This window comes from Petaurus breviceps, unplaced genomic scaffold (assembly GCF_028583685.1).
Source record: "Petaurus breviceps papuanus isolate PSGF00001 unplaced genomic scaffold, PetGlider_PUasm1.0 189, whole genome shotgun sequence".
NCBI classification, from domain to species: domain Eukaryota; kingdom Metazoa; phylum Chordata; class Mammalia; order Diprotodontia; family Petauridae; genus Petaurus; species Petaurus breviceps.
This window is the reverse complement of record NW_027185809.1, coordinates 43,256,003-43,276,355: the sequence shown is the minus strand read 5'-3', so window position 1 is coordinate 43,276,355 and position 20,353 is coordinate 43,256,003.

The window sequence follows — 20,353 nt, the reverse complement described above, 5'->3', positions numbered from 1 at the left end:
ACGTGATCTATTATATATGCCTTGGGTATAGAAAATGCATTTACAGATCCTGCTGAATCTGATGTTATAAAAGATGGGGGTGGGGTGAAAAGAGGGACATCTAGGTGGCATAGTGGATAGAACACCAGACCTGGAATCAGGAAAACCTGAGTTCAAATTTAACCTCAGATATGTGACTGTGGAGAAGTCATTTAACCCTGTTTGCCTCAGTTTTCTCATTTGCAAAAAGAATCAGAGAAGGAAATGGCAAACCACTCTAGTATCTTTGCCAACAAAATCTCAAAATGGGGTCATAAATATTTGGATATGACTAAAATGGCCAAATGATAACAAAACTTGAGGTCTAAAGGCTTGGGTTCTAGTTGCCACATTAGGCAATAAGATTGTGCATTATAGTAAAAAGAGCAGTCACATTGGAGTCGAGATCTAGATTTTTGACCCAATACCCTCTCCCCCATTCTTTGAGATTCTTGATCTAATACTCCTTCCACCATTCTTTGTTCTTGGCTACATCACTACTCTGAGTCTCAGTTTGCTCATCATGAAAATAATGGCTTTGGGCAAAATGAATTCTAATATCCCTTCAAAGCCTAAAGCCATATTATCTGGATCAATACATCAACAAAGATTTATCAAGCATCTACTGTATGCCAAGTACTTTGCCAGATCCTAGGAATACAAATGGAATAAATTTGGCAGTTAAGAAAGTTAAATTATCCTGAGGGAGAAATATATCGTTATAATTAACTACATATAAAATCAATCCAAGGTAACTTGATATGGAGAGGTACTAGCAGCTGGGTATATCAGGAAAAGCTTTACATAAGATATAACATTTGAAATGACTTTTGAAGGAAATTCAGGATGCTAATCTATGATGACTTCATGAAGGAGATAGGTCTTCCTTTGGGGATGGGTATTTGGGGCAATGAGCAATAATGTAAAGACAAAAAATGAGTTCAACATAACAAGAACAACGTCCCATGCTCTACAAGATATTTTTCTACTAAGAGAATAAGAGGTATGACACCATTTATGTGTGGTTGTAAGTTGAGGGGACAGTTCTCTGGAAAAGGAAAGCTCCTGAATGGGGAAAAGCTTAGCATCACTGACACCACATGTGAGTCAAGTTTGGGCAAGTAAAGACAGTATTGGAATGGAACTCATGACTCATGCTTTCACCATGGAAAACATTTGCCATAACACAAATGTTAAGCTTACTTCAGGGAGTAATTCTAATATAACCAACAAATCAGTCACAACTATGCTGTCCTGGGTAATGGTCTTGTGGTGAAATGAATCCATAGAATTTCTTCTTATATTTCTCTGGTAAAGTTAATGTTTCAGAAAGCTGATAAATAAAAAGCTATGGAGCCTTGAACTTTTCTCTATAGCCTGGAAGAAGTAAAATTAGGGGGAAAAGAAGCTCATTTGGATCTTGTCATTTTTTTAAAATTGTTTTCATGGTGTATATGTATGTCTCCAAAATGAGCCTATGACCAGTTGGGGGAGGTTAGAGGGATAGATTTCAGCTTAATATTAGAATAAGCTATTTACCAATTAGAACTATTCAGAACTACAAGGGACTGTCTTTTAAGCAGTGAGTTTCCTGTCACTTAAGATATTTAAGAAACTCCCAAACGGCTACTTGTCTAGCTCATTGTAGAAATAAACCATATTAGAACATATGGTTTTCCTAGTCTATGACCATATACTCTAACTTTTTTTGCAACTCATCCTCCCTGTATAGCTTTATTGATTGTAGGCACTTGGTATTTCATGTGTCTGCTCTCTCAATCAGTGAGTTCTACATCTGGACTCAAGAAATTCTGAATTTGAAACCTGTTTCAAATATGGACTAGCTAATTTACCCTGAACGAATCATTTAGTCTGTTAGTTTCATTTCCCTCATCTATATATTAGGGATATCAAATATATCAGCTTCCACATAGCATTTCTGTGGGAATCAGATGGCATCAAAGGATCATAGATTTAGAACTGGAAGGGATCTTATAACACAATAATCTCAACCCATTTTATTATATGAATTAGAAAACTGTGTTAAATCTTTCTCATAAAGTTAGTACATGTTTTTGTTTTGTTTTGTTTTTGGAGGAGGGAAGGCAAGGCAATTGGGGTTAAGTGACTTGCCCAAGGTCACACAGCTAGTAAATGTCAAGTGTCTGAAGCCAAATTTGAACTCAGGTCCTCCTGACTCCAGGGCTGGTGATCCATTCACTATGCTTCCTAGCCACCCCTAGTATGTGTTTGAATCAGAACTCAAACCCAAGTCTTCCCAACTTGATGTCTAGTATATCTGCTATACAATGTTATCTCAAAGGTAATTCATGGAAAGTGCTCTAAAAACATTAAAGCACTATTTAAAGTATATTTCCATGATTGCGATCATTGTCATTACTATTATAGTTACAATTTAACTGATCCACAGACATTTATGAAGTACCTACTATGTGTCAGATGCCATGCTAAGTCCTATATCTATCTACAAAGACCAAAATGAAACAATTATAGTTCTCCTTGAAGAAAAGGAGGGGGAGAATGAGAATGATCAGGATGATGATGAAGATTATGATCTTCCTCTTTCCAAAAGAAGTATTTCCAGGACTAGTCATAACCTACTATTATTTTATGATTAATGTTCCACAGATTAGAGCTATGCACTAAATAATTACTTTTAAAATTGAATAAAAATATTGGAATATAAACTGCTCTTTTGTAGGCTCATTGAAAGTTTTTTTTTTTTTTTTATCAAATCCAGGAGAAGACAACAAGAATGATTGTTACCTAATCTTGTAAGCCTACAATTTTGATTTTTTTTCTGCTATGTCTCAGTAATTTGAAAGGCTTTCATTCAGCATAAGTTAGGGATCATGATTACTTATGGATGGAGAGCTAGGTGGCACACCAGATTGAGGGCTGGTCATGGAGTCAGGGTGACCCTAGTTTAAATCTGATTTCAGATACTTACTAACTCTGTAAGTCTTGGCAATTTATTTAGCTTCTCCTTGTCTCATTTTCCTCATCTGTAAAATGGAGATAATAATAGCACCTCCCTCCCAGGGTTGTAAGGATTAACTTAGATAGTTATTTTAAAGTACATAGCACAGTGCCTGCTATGTAGTAAATGCTATATATATATATAATGTTAGCTAGTAGTAGTAGTATTCGATACAGTGTCCTTTAGTAAAATACTTTTCTGTATTTTAACGGGTCAATGTTATGTACAGCTGATTTGTTAGCAGCATTAAATCTTTATAATGCTAATAATGCAGTTTTAGTTCAGCTTGTTGAATTATCATGTATATTTTAAAGTCTGTGATATGAGAATTGGACATGTTAGTTTATGAAAGTTAGTGAGCTCCTGATTTATAATTCTGGTCATCATTTCATATTTTACTATGTATTTGGTAGATGTTATCTTTATTTTTCTTTTAAATTTACAATGTTATGTTGCACAGTGTCTTATTTTTACTCATGTGATGGGAACTAATCAATAAGTCATGATGCCTTAAGGATATCCTTTCCTTAAAGTTCTGGTGCTAATGACTGAATTCTGACGTTCTTACTCTTCTATGTCTGGAAACAAATCCACATAACTCAATGATTTTTCTGCTAATTCTTTGCTGACATGTTTGAGTTTGTTAATGTATTAACATGTTAGTAAGTTTGAATCTCCATTGATATCATCTATGCAGGACGTTTTGATTCAACTCTTGGATCTACCTATTTTGAATGTTCTATCTGGAAGCAAATCATTTCTGGGTGTGCCTATTTTTTTTTAATCAGTCTTTTCTGTTGTTCAGTGTACTAACGTCTGCACATTCCAGAATTTTTTTTAAATTTTGAACCCTGTTGATTATGTACTCTGAGAACAACTTATGAGAACTTCCTGAAGATTATTATTTTGTCTATCACCACCACTACTGTTATCATCATCATTATCATTTTCTTCATGCAGGACAACAACACTCCTAAATGGGAGAGAATATACACTTAAGTAATGTGGTGATTATTCTTTATTTCCCACTTAATTCTTGGTAATGAAAGAGATTTTGTAAGAAGTCTGGAGGAAAAAAGGTCAGCCTCCTAGAAAGCTGTCCAGATAATTTCTTTAAGGAAAATGTATTTTTCATAACCATGCATATCATTCTCCTCATGGAAACAATTTGTGCCTGTATATCCACAGTCACATTACATCTGTCAGAAATGAAAACTTGAGGAACCCTATGTAAATGAATGTTACCCATTTCCGAATGAATTCCACCTCAACCAAAGCCAAGGCATAGAGCAGGGCAGAGAAAGTGAGACTAAGAGCAGAAGTGAGAGCCAATGAGGGAAAGTAAGAGAGAGAGACCACAAAGGCATTTTGTGTAGAGTATTAACTTTCTCACTTGATCATGTGCATACTTGGAGTGATTTTACTCCTCTGCATTGACGCATTTTGACAAGAGATTTTATTCTGCCTTTAGGGCTTTTAGGTAAAATGGACTCCTAAGTCATTATGTTTAAGTGAAGAATATGTCTAGGATGATTTGCTTTATTTCTGTGAGCTATACATTATGCAGATGGCCTGTTCAATGTGGCTTGCCACCCAGTTTTAGTTCTTTGTCTGTTAAGTTCTCAGTCTATTGTGATAAGTTTAATAAGAATCTTGGAAATGGGTGAAGGAAGTCATTACTATCAATAAGCTTAACATTTCAGTAAGACCATGATGCTGCTAACATTTTGAAAATATTGAAGGTCAAAAAACTGTTCCTTGGTTTACTATGTTATCCAATGCATAGAAACTTTCATTCATTATTTTATGTCACCGGTATTACATAAGCACATTTGCCAAAAGTTAATACCTGCTTTTAACACTGACCCTGCACAATCTTCCAAAAATATATTGAAGGAATTATTTCAGTGGTTTTTGCAAAAATTTGACTGCTGAAATCTCTCTTTCTTGCAAATATTAGAGATCTCTTGTACTCCATACCCTTAGATGGGCCACTTACACATACTACTTCCCTGGAAGATTCCTGTTTTCTTTCTTCTTTGTCCTAATCCTTTCTAGTTAAATGCTTGTTATTTTCAAGGCTCTGTGCTAGGTTCTAGAGATGCACAAGGACAAAATGAAAAAAATAGTCTCTACCCAGAATTGAGCTTATAGGCTTCTGGACGTCTACATAAGCAGAAGTAATGGTCCTCCACTGTTGCCTTATTAATGGAATACAGTAGCATGAAGTAGTGAGTATAGCGCTGAACTTGAAGTCAGGAAGAGTTAGGTTCTGACTTCACTTTTGAAATATGCTGATTTTTTTTTTTTTACCCTGGACTTGTAACTTAGCCTCTAGGTATTCCAGGCGACATTGTAGCAATATAAATTGTGGAGCGGACTTGGATTGATAGAGGAAATTCCTCATCTTGAAGTTCCCCATATCAATGAAATCAAACGTCCAGTTCCCATCTCTGTTCTACATAAACACCGATGTCATTATCGAGTCTGAACAAATCTTTTCACTCTGTTGTATTCACAAGGAAGTCTTTCCCCGCTAACTCTAATACAATCCATTTTTTAAATAGCCTTATTCCAGTAGTGACTAATTCCTGATGCTTTGGAGTAAGATGAAGACAATTCATTCTGGAATTCATACTTTCAAGATGGTACTTTTCCTATTTTGCTTGAGCCTAACTTACACAGAGACAGCAAGGTTGATACAAGAAAATACCCCCAATCTTAGGTTCTAGGCTAAAGCCCCAGGGCTCAATTGGCAAAGTAATGAAAGTCTTACAAATATTAACAGTAGCCTTCACAGTCATTCTGGAGTATTTAAAGTACCAAGATGAGTATCTATCGACAGAGATTTTTTTTTAATTTGGAGTCGTTTTAGGTGAATTTATATCAGTAAAAGAGCTCATGTAGTAATAGTGATATTGGCACTGCATTGGAAACAGCCTTTCCCATCTCTGCTATTTCCCTATATGTTAACCAAATATCAGGTGCTAAATTAGAGAAGAAAAAAAAAAGGTCAATATTAAACTAAACTTAGTCTGATTTCAGTTACCTGTTATTTTGGGAATTCAATTCACTAGTAAAAATGTGATTTGATCCACATGTGTATCACATCAATAGACATAAATTGAAACCCTTCCACTTCCAAATTAAGGATATCATATAACCATAGATAAACTTTTAATTTTTACTTACCTGTTGACTAACCTAAGCATGAACTCCTCCCTATATAGTACTGAGCCAGTAATGGAACAGGATAACATAGATTTCACATCAGATTAGCTGGATTAAAATTCTCATTCTCAAACTTTTAAATTGTTTGACCCTGGGAAAGTCATCCATTTTTTTTCATGACAATTTCTTTATCTGTAAGATGATGATAACAATGCTCTATTACCTAACTTACAATGGTGTTATGGGTAAAGAGGAGGGCAAAAGGGTAACCTAGTGTGGATGATACTGAACTTGGAGTCAAGAAGACATGAGTTCAAATATGACCCCTGAGTTGAGATCACATTGACAATATGACACTAGACACGTCCCTTAATCTCTGTTTCAGTTACCTTATCAGTAAAATGAGGCTAATAATAAAACCTCCCATGGTTGCTATGGTGATACAAATTATATAATAGCTATAAAGGACTTCACAATTCTTACAGTGTTATATAAATGCTAGTGATGATTAATTGAACTTTAAGTTGGTATATAAATAAGGTATACAAATAATGTACTTGCTCCATGACTTAAAGTAAATGACTTCCAAATAATGATCTGTAGATCCTTGTTTCTAATTCCAAAAGTATATATTCAACTTCTTACCTGGCATTTCCAATTGAATATTACAATAGTAGATCAAGTTTCACATAACTGTAATTCTACACATCATCTCCATGAACCAATTCCTTTTCTCAGTTTTACTATTTCTGTTGTTTGAATCAATGTTCTCTCAGGGGCCTAGACTAAAACTTAGCTATAATTTTCTTCTTTTAATGCCCTGTATCAAAATAGTAAAAAAAAAAAAGTCCTATTGATTTTACCTGTATATATCTCTTATAGATCTTTCCTTTTTTTCTGCTTCCATTGCAACCACTCTGATTTAGACTTTCCTCTCCCTTTTAGCAGTATACTAACCTTTTCATTGTTCCTCCAGTCTCTCTCACTGCAGTCTTTCAGGGCATTCTTCTGATTTTACTTCTTAATATACCATTCTACTGATGAAAAAGCCTAAACTACTCACTCAGAGACCTTCACAACCTTGCTTTGATATAGATTGTGTTTTATTTTTCATTTTTCAAATGCTTTATTAACTTCTGATTTACATCATTCATTTCTGCCAGATTTTGGGTTACAAATTTTCCCCCCATTTTTCCCCTAACCACTGCTCCAAAATAGCAGCCCCAAAGGATATCCCTTCCTCTTCTCTCTCCAATATTTTCTCCCATGCCCCTTTCAAATTTTCCAGTAGGGCATGGTGGATCTCTATGCCCCAGTGCCTGTATATCTTATTTCCCAATTATATGTAAAATAAAATTAATATTAGTATATATTTAAACATTTGATTATAAAACTTTGAATTCCAGATTCATTCCCTTTCTCCCTTATTACCAATCCTTACTGGGAAGATAAGCAGTTCAGTATATATTGTCCAGGTGTGGCTAATGCAAAAGAATAACATACTACACATATTGTAAAAGACTGACTATATTTCCCTCCCTCCTATCCCACCTACCATTTGTTCAATTCTCTACTTTGATCATGTCTCTTTTAAAAAGTGGGTGCTAGCAACTTCCCTCCCTCCCCAGCCTACCCTCGCTTCTATCATCCCCCCTCTCATCCCCTTCCCCCCTACTCTCCTGTAAGGTGAGATACCCTATTCAGTGTTTATTTCATTCCCTCTGTGAGCCAAATTCAATGAGAATAAGGTTGACCAATTCCCTTTTGCCTTCCTATTCTTCCCCTCCATTGTAACAATTTTCCCTTGCCTCTTCTATGTGAGATAGTTTACCCAATTCTGTCTCTCCCCATCTCCTCTCATTATATTCATCTCTCATCTCTTAATTCCACCTTTTAAGTATCATCCCTTCGTATTAAATTGGTCCTGTGCCCTCTATCTATGTATATGTGTAAGCATATATACACACATTCACATATGTATTCATATGCCCATATACCCTCATATATAGACATATATGTATATATATATATATATATATATATATATTTCTATTACCTTCAATTATTTTCATACTGAAAAAAGTTTTATCAGTTAAAATTATTGTTTTATCCATGTAGAAATCTTAATAGTTCAACTTTGATAAGTCCCTTATGATTTCTTTTCCCTGTTTACCTTTTCATGTTTCTCCTGCTTCTTACATCTGAATGTCAAATTTTCTATTCAACTCTGGTTTTTTCAGAAAGAATGCTTGAAAATCCTCTATTGCTTTGAAATGCCATATTTTCCCCTGAAACATGATACACAGTTTTGCTGGGTAGGTGATTCCTGGTTTTAATCCCAGATCATTTCACCTCTGGAATATCATATCCCAAACTCTTTGATCCCTCAGTGTGGTAGCTGCCAGAACCTGGATTATCTTGATTGTATTTCCACAATATTCAAATTGTTTCTTCCTGGCTGCTTGTAATATTCTCTCCTTCATCTGGGGATTCTGGAACCTGGCTATAATATTTCTAGGAGCTTTCTTTTTGGTATCTTTTTCAGGAGGTGATCGATGGATTCTTTCAACCTCTATTTTACCCTCTGGTTCTAAAACATCAGGGCAGTTTTCTTTAAGAACTTCCTGGAGGATGATTTCTAGGTTCTCACTTTGATCATAGCTTTCAGGTAGTCCAATAATTTTTAAATGATCTGTCCGGGATCTATTTTCCAGGTCAGTGGTTTTTCCCATGAGATATTTCACATTGCCTTCTATTGTTTCATTTGTTTGTATCTGTTTAACAGCATCTTGATTTCCCATAAAGTCATTAGTTTCCATTTGCTCCAATCTAATTCTGAAGCAATGATTCTCCTCATTGAGCTTTTGAGATTCTTTTTCCATCTGGCAAATTTGGCTTTTTAAGGCATTCTTCTCTTCATTGCCTTTTTGAGCCTCTTTTTTACATTTGCGTTAGTCTATTATTTAAGCTGTGATTTTCCTCAGTAAGTCTGTTGACTCTCATTTTGTAATTTTCTTGCATTGTTCTCATTTCTCTTCCCAATTTTTCCTCCACTTCTCTTATCTGCTTCTTAAGGTCCTCTATGGCCTGTAACCAGCTCTTATTTTCCTTTGAAACTTTTGGTGCAAGAGTTCTGACTTCACTGTCTTCCTCCTGTTCCATGCTTTGCTCCTTTTTGTTCCCAAAGTAGGAGTCTAATGATGGAATCTTCTGTTTACTTTGTTTCCTTTGCATGGTCATGTTGCCTCTCAGTCATTTGACCCCTGGACTTTTTGCCACAGTAGGACTCTGCCACCAGACAGGGGAGCTTTCGTCCCAAACGCTGGGGTTTTCTCAGCTGCTGTAGGTATTAGTTGGGTGCCCTCTTGGAATCCTGCACACACCCTAGCAAGCTGGTCACACACTCCAGGACCTCCAACTTAGACCTCAATCCAGTTCCAAGTAGATCAAAGCAAGAGCAATTACCCCTCACACTGGTTTGATTGGTCCCCCTACACTCTGCAGGCCAGGAGCTGAAGCTGGCACGTGGTGCTGGCTGGCTCTGCTGGGCGTCTCAGTGGCTTCTCGCCTGGGGGCAAACTCCCACTTACTGGGTCCCAAAGTCCAGATTGCACTGATATCTCACTGTGTCCTTTGCATCTATGTGTTGATAGTTTTGGATCGTCATAGCTGCTGGCCATCTGGGGTCCGTCCAGCCAGTGGCTGGTAAGGCCTGCCCTGGGGCTGAAACCTCCAGCTCTTGCAGGCCTGGGCTGAGCTCCAAGAGCACTGTGCTGGATGATTCCTGCCGGTCTCCTGAGATTTCCTCAGCAGGAGCTTAGCTTCTCTGTGTCATTTTGTGGGTTCTGCAGCTCCAAAGTTTGTTCAGAGTCTCCTTTTTACATTGATTGGGAAACGTGGAAACCGGAGCTGCCCAGAGGTCCTGCTTCTAGATTGTGATTTTTTAAATATATTTTATTGATGTGTTTTTTACAAACCATGGAGATCCCCCAATTTCCAATTAAACCTTCCCTTGCAACAAAGAAATTCAGTTAAGCAAAACTCACTAAGAAACTGAAAACATTTATCAGCATATTGCAGTATTCTATATTCATAGTCAATACTTCACTTCTGAGATGAATAGAATATGTTTCATCTTCTACTTTGTTCTCTGGGCTCAAGATTGGTTACTGCAATTAATTTCAGATCAGCAACTTTTCAGTGTAATTTTTATTTACATTATTTTAGTCATTATGGGTATGTTGTTCTCCTTTACTTTCTATTAGTTCATGTAGATCTTATGTTATTCTGAATTTTTCATATTCATAGTTCCTCATAGCACAATGTGCTTTGACTATATCTATATACCATAATTTTTGTAACTCTTATCAGACATGATATGTCTGTTTCTTTAAAAAAAATCATTATACTTTATTGTATTGCAATCAATTTCTCAACATCAAATTCCCAATATATTTCTCAATTCTCAAAAAGAAGTACAGCTAAGAAAAAAGAAAAAAAATGACACATTGGCACTTGTGTACATATGTCTCATTCAAACATGTAGTTAGGGAAGCATATTTTTTACTATTCCACAGTCATTGGTACCAATTTTTTCTAGGTTTGTTTGATGTTTATTATGGATGTAGAAATGAATATATACACACATACATATACATACTTGCATCCGTGTATTTGAATTATTTATATATATATGTTGCATATGTTAATGCATATATGTTTTTATGTGTACCTATGATTTTTTAAAATTCATGTGAGTTCTTTATTTTTTTTTTCCTTTGAACTCTTTTTTGAGTATAAATACAGTATTGGGCTAGATAGTAAAGTACGAACAGTTTAGTGACTTGACAATTTGATTGTAAAGAACCACAGTTAATGCTCCAGAAATGTCTTGGCTCTCACAACCATCATCCATTAAAGGACCCCTTGAGAACATGTGATCTGGTAAATCCCTTTGTTAAGTCCTACAGCTTAATCTATTGAAGATCTAAAAAATAATGTTCTTACCACCAAGCCCTCTTAAATGGCTCAGTATCAGAAACTTATATGGTTTTATTTCTAAGAATGACATTAAGATATACATTATCATTTGCTTTGCTGCCAAACCATAAGAACCATAAGGTTCATTTTACATCTAAATTGCAGCTGAACCTTCCTATTAGAATATGAATGCTTTGAGAGCAGGAACTGATACCTTGTATTTCTGTGTGAATTCCCAGTTCTTAACACACTGTTTTACACAGAGTAAGTATTTAATAGCTATTTTTTCGCATTTTTTTTTTTATTAATTTGTCATTCCAAATAGTTTTCTAAGGACTCTTAGACTAATTCAAAACTGTATTAGTAGAATATGATGCCCCTGTCTTCCCAAAGTCACTTTCACATTTTCTACATATCTTTTGCCTCTTGCCATTTTGAAAGGTGGGAAATAAAAACTTTTAGTTGTTTTAATTTCCATTTTTTTCTGTAATCACTTTTCTAGTTAGAGTTTAAGCTACTAATCTCTTTTGAAGTTCTGTCATCTGGTTGGGCAAATGGTATCACTATGTGATAAAAAGGATCATGGATGTTTGTGGGTCAGGCAAAGGCTAAGAGACAAAAGCAAATCCAACTCTAGGATTACTATATAACTACATAAACTCCTCTCCATCTCTGCTCATGTTTTTCTTGATATTTATTCTCTTGCTGGGTTCAATAGCAGTTCAGCAGGTATGTCTTAGAATACATACATGCATACATACATGCATTCATACACACATATATATGTATACATATACATACACACACAAACACATACACATATATATTTCCCCAAAAGGTGGAAACTTTTTGTTTGACTGCTCTCTACCTAAGATAAAACTGAGGACATTCTTTCTTTAATAGGTTCATTTCACCCTCTCTCAGTCTTCAACCACAATTTCAGAGGATTACAAAAAAACACTGCTAATGACTATGTGATTTATTAGCAATATCAAATAGCATAGAAAATGAAGATAGACATTGCAATAAAGTATAGCAGTCTGTGATATGATTTGCAGCCTACATTGAATTTTCCTCTATTTCCATCCCCCTGCCCCTCTTTTTCATCAGTAGAGATATGATCAGGAAGAAAATTAGTAAGATATGTAAAGGTTGTGAGAAGTTCCTTAAGCAGCACTCTAGTGAACCAGAGGGGAACAGAGAAACTGTTGACAGGACTTTGTTTTTGCATTCACCAAGGTCTTTGGGCTTCAAAGATCTCTTTGGATCTCTTCAATCCAAATTCTCTGTGACTGTAGGGAAATCATCTTATAACTTCCTGGCTATCAGAATTTCAAATACACATTTCTCACATTCCCAACACCATATCTTGTGAACAAAGGTTCACTATTTCTACTTTTCATGAAAGTACCAAATTTCTAATGTTATACTTATGGACAAGATGGAGACAGATGGATTAGATGACCATAACGCTAAATGGATTCAGTATTAGCTCAGCGATCAATCCCACATAGTGATCATCACATGTCCAAGAAATATGACATAGTTTCTATTCTATTTAACATTTTAAACAATTAATAAAATTAATTATATATAATATAATATTTTATAATATAATAAAATTAATTAAATAAAGTACAGAAATAATATGCTTCTCACATTTGGAGATACTATAAACCTGGGATACCTAACACATTCAGGATTTCAAGATCTTGTTGCCTAGCAAAATATAGTAAATGTAAGAAAATTTTGTTGTTGTTGCCAAGTTGGTTAGTTGTTTTGTGTTTTCATTTTTGGACAAGAACTTTTATTTCATTTGTATAGAAAATTCTCAGAGAGAAAACTGACTTTCTCTACTAATGCAGATAGGCATTTACTATGAAAATTATATTCTTAGAGATTTCCTGGGGTACTAAAATTTGCAGTGATCCTTGGGTTATTTAGTCAACATAAGTCAGAGGGAAAAAAAAGCTATTAGCAAACATGTATTAATTGCTTACTTACGTACTAATGTATTAGGTGTTGTGCTGGTCACTGGGAAAAAAATTCATAAACAGTATAATCCCTTCCAAAAACAAAACAAAAGAAAATAATCCATATTTTAACAGGAGAGAATATGCACATATATGGATACACAGAAACAAGTACATACAAGGTAACATGGAGTTGGGAAGACACAACATTTTGGGAAAAAATGGGAAAGGTCTGATATAGATGATCATATTTGAACGATCCTCATTTTGAAAGAATTCAAGAATTTCAAGAGTCAGAGGCATAGATATGGAGCAACCAGAGCAAAAACATGGAGACATAAGAAGTTTTGTGTCTTAGGAATAACAAGAAGGCCAGTATGGTTGGCTTGTAGAACATTCAGTGTGAAACAGAGTTCATATAATTAGAAAGGTAAGATGTGAATAAGTACTAATGAGCTTTAAATTATAACAAGTGAGTTAATGTTTGAACTTAGATGTAACAAGGGGCCATTTGAATACACACAAGGATGTATGTATGTTTGTGTCATATATTTGTATACACACATATGAATATATGTATTTTATGTTAGGGGAAAGGAATGGCATGGAAATATTAGTACTTTAAAAAGCAAACAAAGCATACTTTGGTGACTTTATCAAAAACAGATTGAAATAGGAAAGAACTTCAAACAGGAAAGCAATTAATAGACTATTGCACTAGTCCAGGTGAGACATCATGAAAGTAATGACTATATGAGTGGAAATAAGAATAATTTTACAAGAGAAATATTAAGATTTAGTAATTAATTGACTCTTGAGATAGGGAAAGAATCAAGGAAAATTCTGAGATTATGAAAAAGAGTCCCTGGAATGATGGTGATACTGATACTAAAAAACATTGCAGTTCAAAAGAGGGTTGGTTGAAGTTAATGTGTTTTGTTTTGGTCATGTAGAGTTTGAGATGCCTATGGTATACTCAGTTAGAAGTGCCCAATATGAAGGGGTTATATAAGACTGGAGGTGATGGAGAAAGACTATTACTGTATATTTGGATCTTTGAGACATATTTATATAGAAAGTCTTCAAGTTTTGAACTGAGGGATTCTTGATTCTTAAATGTCTCTAACCACTCCATTCTGCATGCTGGTCTATTTAACCGAGATAAATTTAATTTCAGTTGGAAAATCAATTCCAAATTGTTAGATAGGTGAAGCATCATTAGGTAGCAATTCCTCTGAAAATTATCTTTAGATTTCAGTGAAGTCTAAGCTCAGCATGAGGTGACAGTATGACATGACAGCTAAGAAAACCAATGTACAATTAGACAACATGTAGAGTCATATTGCCAATTATGAGAGACATTAATCTTTTTTTATGATCTACCATTGTTAGAATACATCTGGAATATTGGGTTCAGTTTTGGGTGCCAAATATTTGAAGTACATTTACAAACCGGTGAATGTCCAGAAAATAATAGAATGATCAGGATAAATGAGGCTACCATGTGCAAACAAAATCAGTTGAAGAACCTAAACATGTTTAGTCCCCCTAACTCAGGAAGTCATGAGAAATTTCTGCATATATTTGATGGGTTGACATGCAGAGAAAAGTTTAGATTTACTCAGGACGAGAAACCAAGATGGCATCATAGAAGCAGGAAAACTCCCTGCACTACCCCCAAAACCACCCCAAATACCTATAAACAATGATTCTAAACAAACTTTGGGGCTACAGAACCCTCAAAGTGACAGAGAGAAACAAACCTCCTGCTGAAGACAGCCCGGCAGGTGGAAAGAAAAGGTCTATTGCACCATGCTGGGAGCAGAGCCCAGCCCAGTGTGAGCCTGTGGTTTTAGTCCCGGGGCAGCTTAACCAGCCATAGCTGGAAAGACTTCAGGAGAGTGGATCACCAGCAGCTGTGGCGGTTTTCAGAATTTTCAACCCATAAAGGCCAAAGACAAAGTGAGAGGTGAGTGGACTGTGGGAACAGGGGTCTGGGAGTGTGGTCCGGCCACTGCCTCTTGTAGGGAGAAGTGGCTGAGGCATGGCAGCCATGCAGTCACCACAGCATGGCTTCTTCAGAGCTCCTGGCCTGCAGATTATAGGGGGACCAAGCAACCATTCTGAGGTGTAACCACTCTTTCTTTAACTCACTTGGATCCAGATTGCTGTCTAGGGTGGAGATCCTGGGGTGTGTGATCAGGTATCAGAGCTGGTGGAGGGTTCAGGGAGGGCAGCCAACTAATAGGTGCTGCAGATGTGAAAACCCTAGTGATTTGGGACAAAGCTCTCCTCTCTAGAAGCAGAATTCTACTTTGGCAAAAAGCTCATAAGTCAAGTAATTGAGTGGCAACATGAGCAAGGAAAGAAGCAAAGCAATAAAACTTTGGATTCCCTTTTGGGGGACAACAAGGATCAAAACTTAGAACAGGAGGAAGAAAACAAACTCAGAACTCCTACACCAAAAACTTCCAAGAAAAATATAAACTGGCTGCAGGGCATAAAGGAGCTTAAGAAGGATTTTGAAAACCAAAGAAGAGAAGGTGAGGAAAAAATGAGAAGAGAAATGAGAATGATGCAAGAAAATCAGGAAAAAAGAGTCAGCAGCTTGACTGAAGAAAATAACACCTTAAAAACAGACTAACTCCAATGGCAAGAGAGGCTTAAAAAGCCAATGAGAAGAAAAATGCCTTAAAAAGCCAAATTTGCCAGATGGAAAAAGAATCTTAAAACCTCATTGAAGAGAGTGATTCCTTCAGAATTAAACTGGAGCAAATGGAAGCTAGTGACTTTATGAGAAATCAAAATACTATTAAACAGATCCAAACAAATGAAAAAAATAGAAGACAACATCAAATATCTCATTGGAATAACCACTGACCTGGAAAATAGATGCAGGAGAGATAATTTGAAAAATTATTAGACTACCTGAAAGCCATGATCAAAAAATAACCTAAAAATCATCCTTCAAGAAATTCTCAAGGAAAATTGCCCTGCTGTTTTAGAACCAAAGGGCAAAATAGAAGTAGAAAGAATCCACCAATCACTTCTTGAAAAAGATCCCAAAAAGAAAACTCCTAGGAATATTATAGCCAAGTTCCAGAGTTTCCCGATCAAGGAGAAAATATTATAAGCAGCCAAGAAGAAACAATTTGTATATTGTGGAAACACAATCAGGATAACACAGGATCTGGCAGCTTCTACATTGAGGAATTGAAGGGCTTGGAATATGATATTCTGGAGGTCAAAGCAAATGGAATTAAAACCAAGAATCACCTACCCAGCAAAACTGATTGTCATGTTTCAGGGGAAAATATGGTCATTCAGTGAAATAGAGGACGTTCAAGCATTCTTGATGAAAAAAACAGACTTGAATAGAAAATTTGACATTCAGATACAAGAAGTAAGAGAAACATGAGAAGGTAAACAGGGAAAAAAATTACAAGGAGTCAAAGTATTTACATCCCTACATGGAAAAACAATAATTGAAACTTTTCTCAGTATGAATAGAGTTGAAGGGAATATAAATGTACACATACATTTATATATCTATATAGAAGTGTATATGGGCCAATGAATACTTATGTGAATGTGTGCAAATATGTGTACAGGTATATACATAGAAAGAAGGCACAGGACCAATTGAATAAGAAGTGATAATACTTAAAAGGTGAAATTGAGAGGTGAGATAGGAATATAATAAGAAGAGGTGGGGAGAGAGAGAATGGGGTAAATTATCTCATATAGAAGAGGTAAGGGAAAGCTGTTATAATGGAGGGGAAGAACAGGAAGGCAAAAGGGAATGGGTCAACCTTATTCTCATTGAATTTTGCTTAGGGAGGTAATGACATACACACTAAATGGAGTATCTCACCTTACCAGAGATTGGGGTGTAAGGGGATGAGAGGGGTATAATTGAAGGGAGGGCAGGATGGGGGGAGGGAATTTGGTAGCACACACTTTTTCAAAGGGACAGGGTCAAAGTAGAGAACAGAACAAATGGGAGGTAGGATAGGTTGGAGGGACATATAGTCAATCTTTCACAGTATATCCACTATGGTAATGTTTTGGGTACCTACACATGTACAAACTATATCGAATTGCCTATCTTCCCAGTAAGTGTGGGTGATGAGAGAGTAAAGGAAAGAATATGGAATTCAATGTTTTAAAATCAAATGTTTAAAAAATATTATTTTATTATTATTATTTACATACAGCTGAGAAATAAGATATACAGGCACTGGGGTATAGAGACACATCTTGACCTACTGGAAAGTCAGAGGGGGAAAGGGGGAGGTTATAGGAGAGAGTAGATTGGTGGAGGGGGTATACAGTGGGATCACTGTTTTGGGGTTTTGGGAAGGGTAAAGACAAGGAGACAATTGTTGCCTCAAAATCTTGTGGAAATGAATGGAAATAAACATAAAATTTAATTTAAAAAAAGTAAAAAAAAAATTTAAAAGAGATTAGATTGACTCTAATATATTCCAGAAATATAACTGGAAGCAATGATCAATCTTGCTATAAAGTCAGATTTAATCTCAGTGTAAGGAAATTTTCCAATTTATCTGTAAGTTGAATGCTCTACCCAGATAGATATTTTTAAAACTTTACTGGAAGTATTTCATCTAATGTTAGTTGGTCACATATCTGGAATGTTTTATATATACTTGCCCTTCAATAATAACTTACCCTTAAAAGCTGAATATAATACTACAGGGGAACAAGGTACCTTTAATTGAACAAAGGCTTTCAAGCATTTCTGATTGAATACAGTTGACTAGGAACTTAGGGAAAAGAAACACTTCAAACAAAGTTCAGAGAAACTTAAATTTATTTAAACTATTCAAAGGAGTTGTATAATGTAGTGCTAATATTCTAATGGGAGGAAATGTGTCCTTTTAGAACCTTAATGCCTTAAAAGTGTATTGAAGTAGCTAAATTAAAAAAACAACACATTTCAGAAAGTATAGGCTCAGTTTTGAGGGCTTTAAGAGAAAGAAGAGAGTGGCAGATACAATGCATTAATGTACCTGTCGTTCCACAGGGAAGAGAAAGTTGGAAGAGCTGGGTGAAACTTCGCATTTATCATAATTGAGTCAGGTGAAAAGTATACAAACTTGGAGGAAGTGGAGAAGGGTGTAGATATCTAAAGAACATCTTTCTTATTTGAAACAAAAATGAGTTCAATGCAAACACACACAACTTGGAACAGAAATATAGCAAATTGAACAGGAGAAACCCATCTGGGATGGAAGGAGTGTTAAGAGGAAGGGTAATATTATGGAGAGAAAAGCAAAACAAACTTACTGATCCTGAAGAGGAGTTTAAAAGGGAAGAGAGAATTTAGATGATTACGAAACACTTAAACAAGTTATATATGAATTCAGTAGAATATTATTGCAAGGTAGGAAGTAATAAAAGAGAAAATAACAAGAGATTCCATTTCATAAAATTCTAGGTAGTACTATGCATTGTCACAAAGTGAAGTGAAAAAAGACAGGAAAAATAACAGGGACAACACTGAGAAGGAAAATAATTCTGGAAGAAGAGAATTCTGATCAAAGGACTGATCAGCTACAACTCCGTAAGACTTATGATAAAATGGGCTATTCATTACTGACAGAGAGGTCACGGACAGATACATACATTTCAGAAATGGCCATTGCGTAGATTTGTTTTTCTTTACTATGCCTGTTTTTCCCAGGATATTGCCAATACCACCCCATTACTTCTCTCCATTATTTGCAAGTACTTTTAGGCAGTTGGATAGGGTTCATAACACTGATGACCTAAAATGGAGGATGTATTGTAACAAGACAGAACTGCATATAATTTACATAAAAACATAGAAGAGGATAAAAGGAAATTCAGAAAGAAGTTTTATAAATAACACTGTTTTAAAAGCAAGGCAGAATTAAGTATTTTTTTAAAGAAAGTATTTTGAAATGGAGATTCATGGTTTCATATAAATTCATGCTTTTTTATGCTGGGGGTAGGGAAATTCTCTTTTTTTAGATTTAAAATTTAGAAAAAAAATTTTATATGTACCAAATGTAATAGATCTAAAATTTTATTATATTTTATTTTTTTCATTTTTCAAATGCTTTATTAACTTCTCATTTACATCATTCATTTCTGCCAGATTTTGAGTTACAATTTTTCTCCCCATTTTTCCCCTATCAACTGCCCCAAAATAGCAGTCCCACAGGATGTCCCCTCCTCCAATCTGCTCTCTCCCATATTTTCTCCGATACCCCTCACCATTTTTCCAATAGGGCATAGTGGATCTCTATGACCCAGTGCCTGTATATCTTATTTCCCAATTATATATAAAATAATATTAATAATAGTATATAAACATTTGATTTTAAAATTTTGGATACCAGATTCAGTCCCTTCCTCCCTTGTCACCCACCCTCACTGGGAAGATAAGCATTTCAGTATAGGTTGTCCATGTGTAGCTAATGCAAAACAATAACATAATAGATATATTGCAAAATACTGACTATATTTCCCTCCCTCCTATCTCACCTGCCACTTGTTCTATTCTCTACTTTGATCATGTCCCTTTTCAAAAGTAGGTGCTTCCAACTTCCCTTCCCAACCCAGCCTACCCTCCCTTCTATATTCCCCCTCTGATACATTCCCCCCTACTCTCCTGTAGGGTGAGATACCCTATTTGGTGTGTTTGTCATTCCCTCTCCAAGCCAAATTCAATAAGAATAAGGTTGACCCATTCTTTTGCCTTCCTATTCTTCCCCTCCATTGTAACCATTTTCCCTTGCCTCTTCTATATAAGATAGTTTACCCCATTCTGTCTCTCCCCATCTTCTCTCATTAAATTCCTGTCTCACCTCTTAATTTCACCTTTAAATTATCATCCCTTCCTATTAAATTGGTCCTGTGCTCTCTATCTATGTATACCTATAAACATATATACACACATTCACATATGTATTCACATGTCCATATGCCCTGATATATATATATATATATATATGTATTCCCCTCAACTATCTTCATACTGATAAAAGTTTCATCAGTTATAATTATTGTTTTTCCATGTAGGAATATTAATAGTGCAACTTTGATAAGTTCCTTATGATTTATTTTCCCTGTTTAACTTCTCATGCTTCTCTTGCTGCCTGTATCTAAATGTCAAATTTTCTATTCAACTCTGTTTTTTTCATCAAGAATGCTTGAAAGT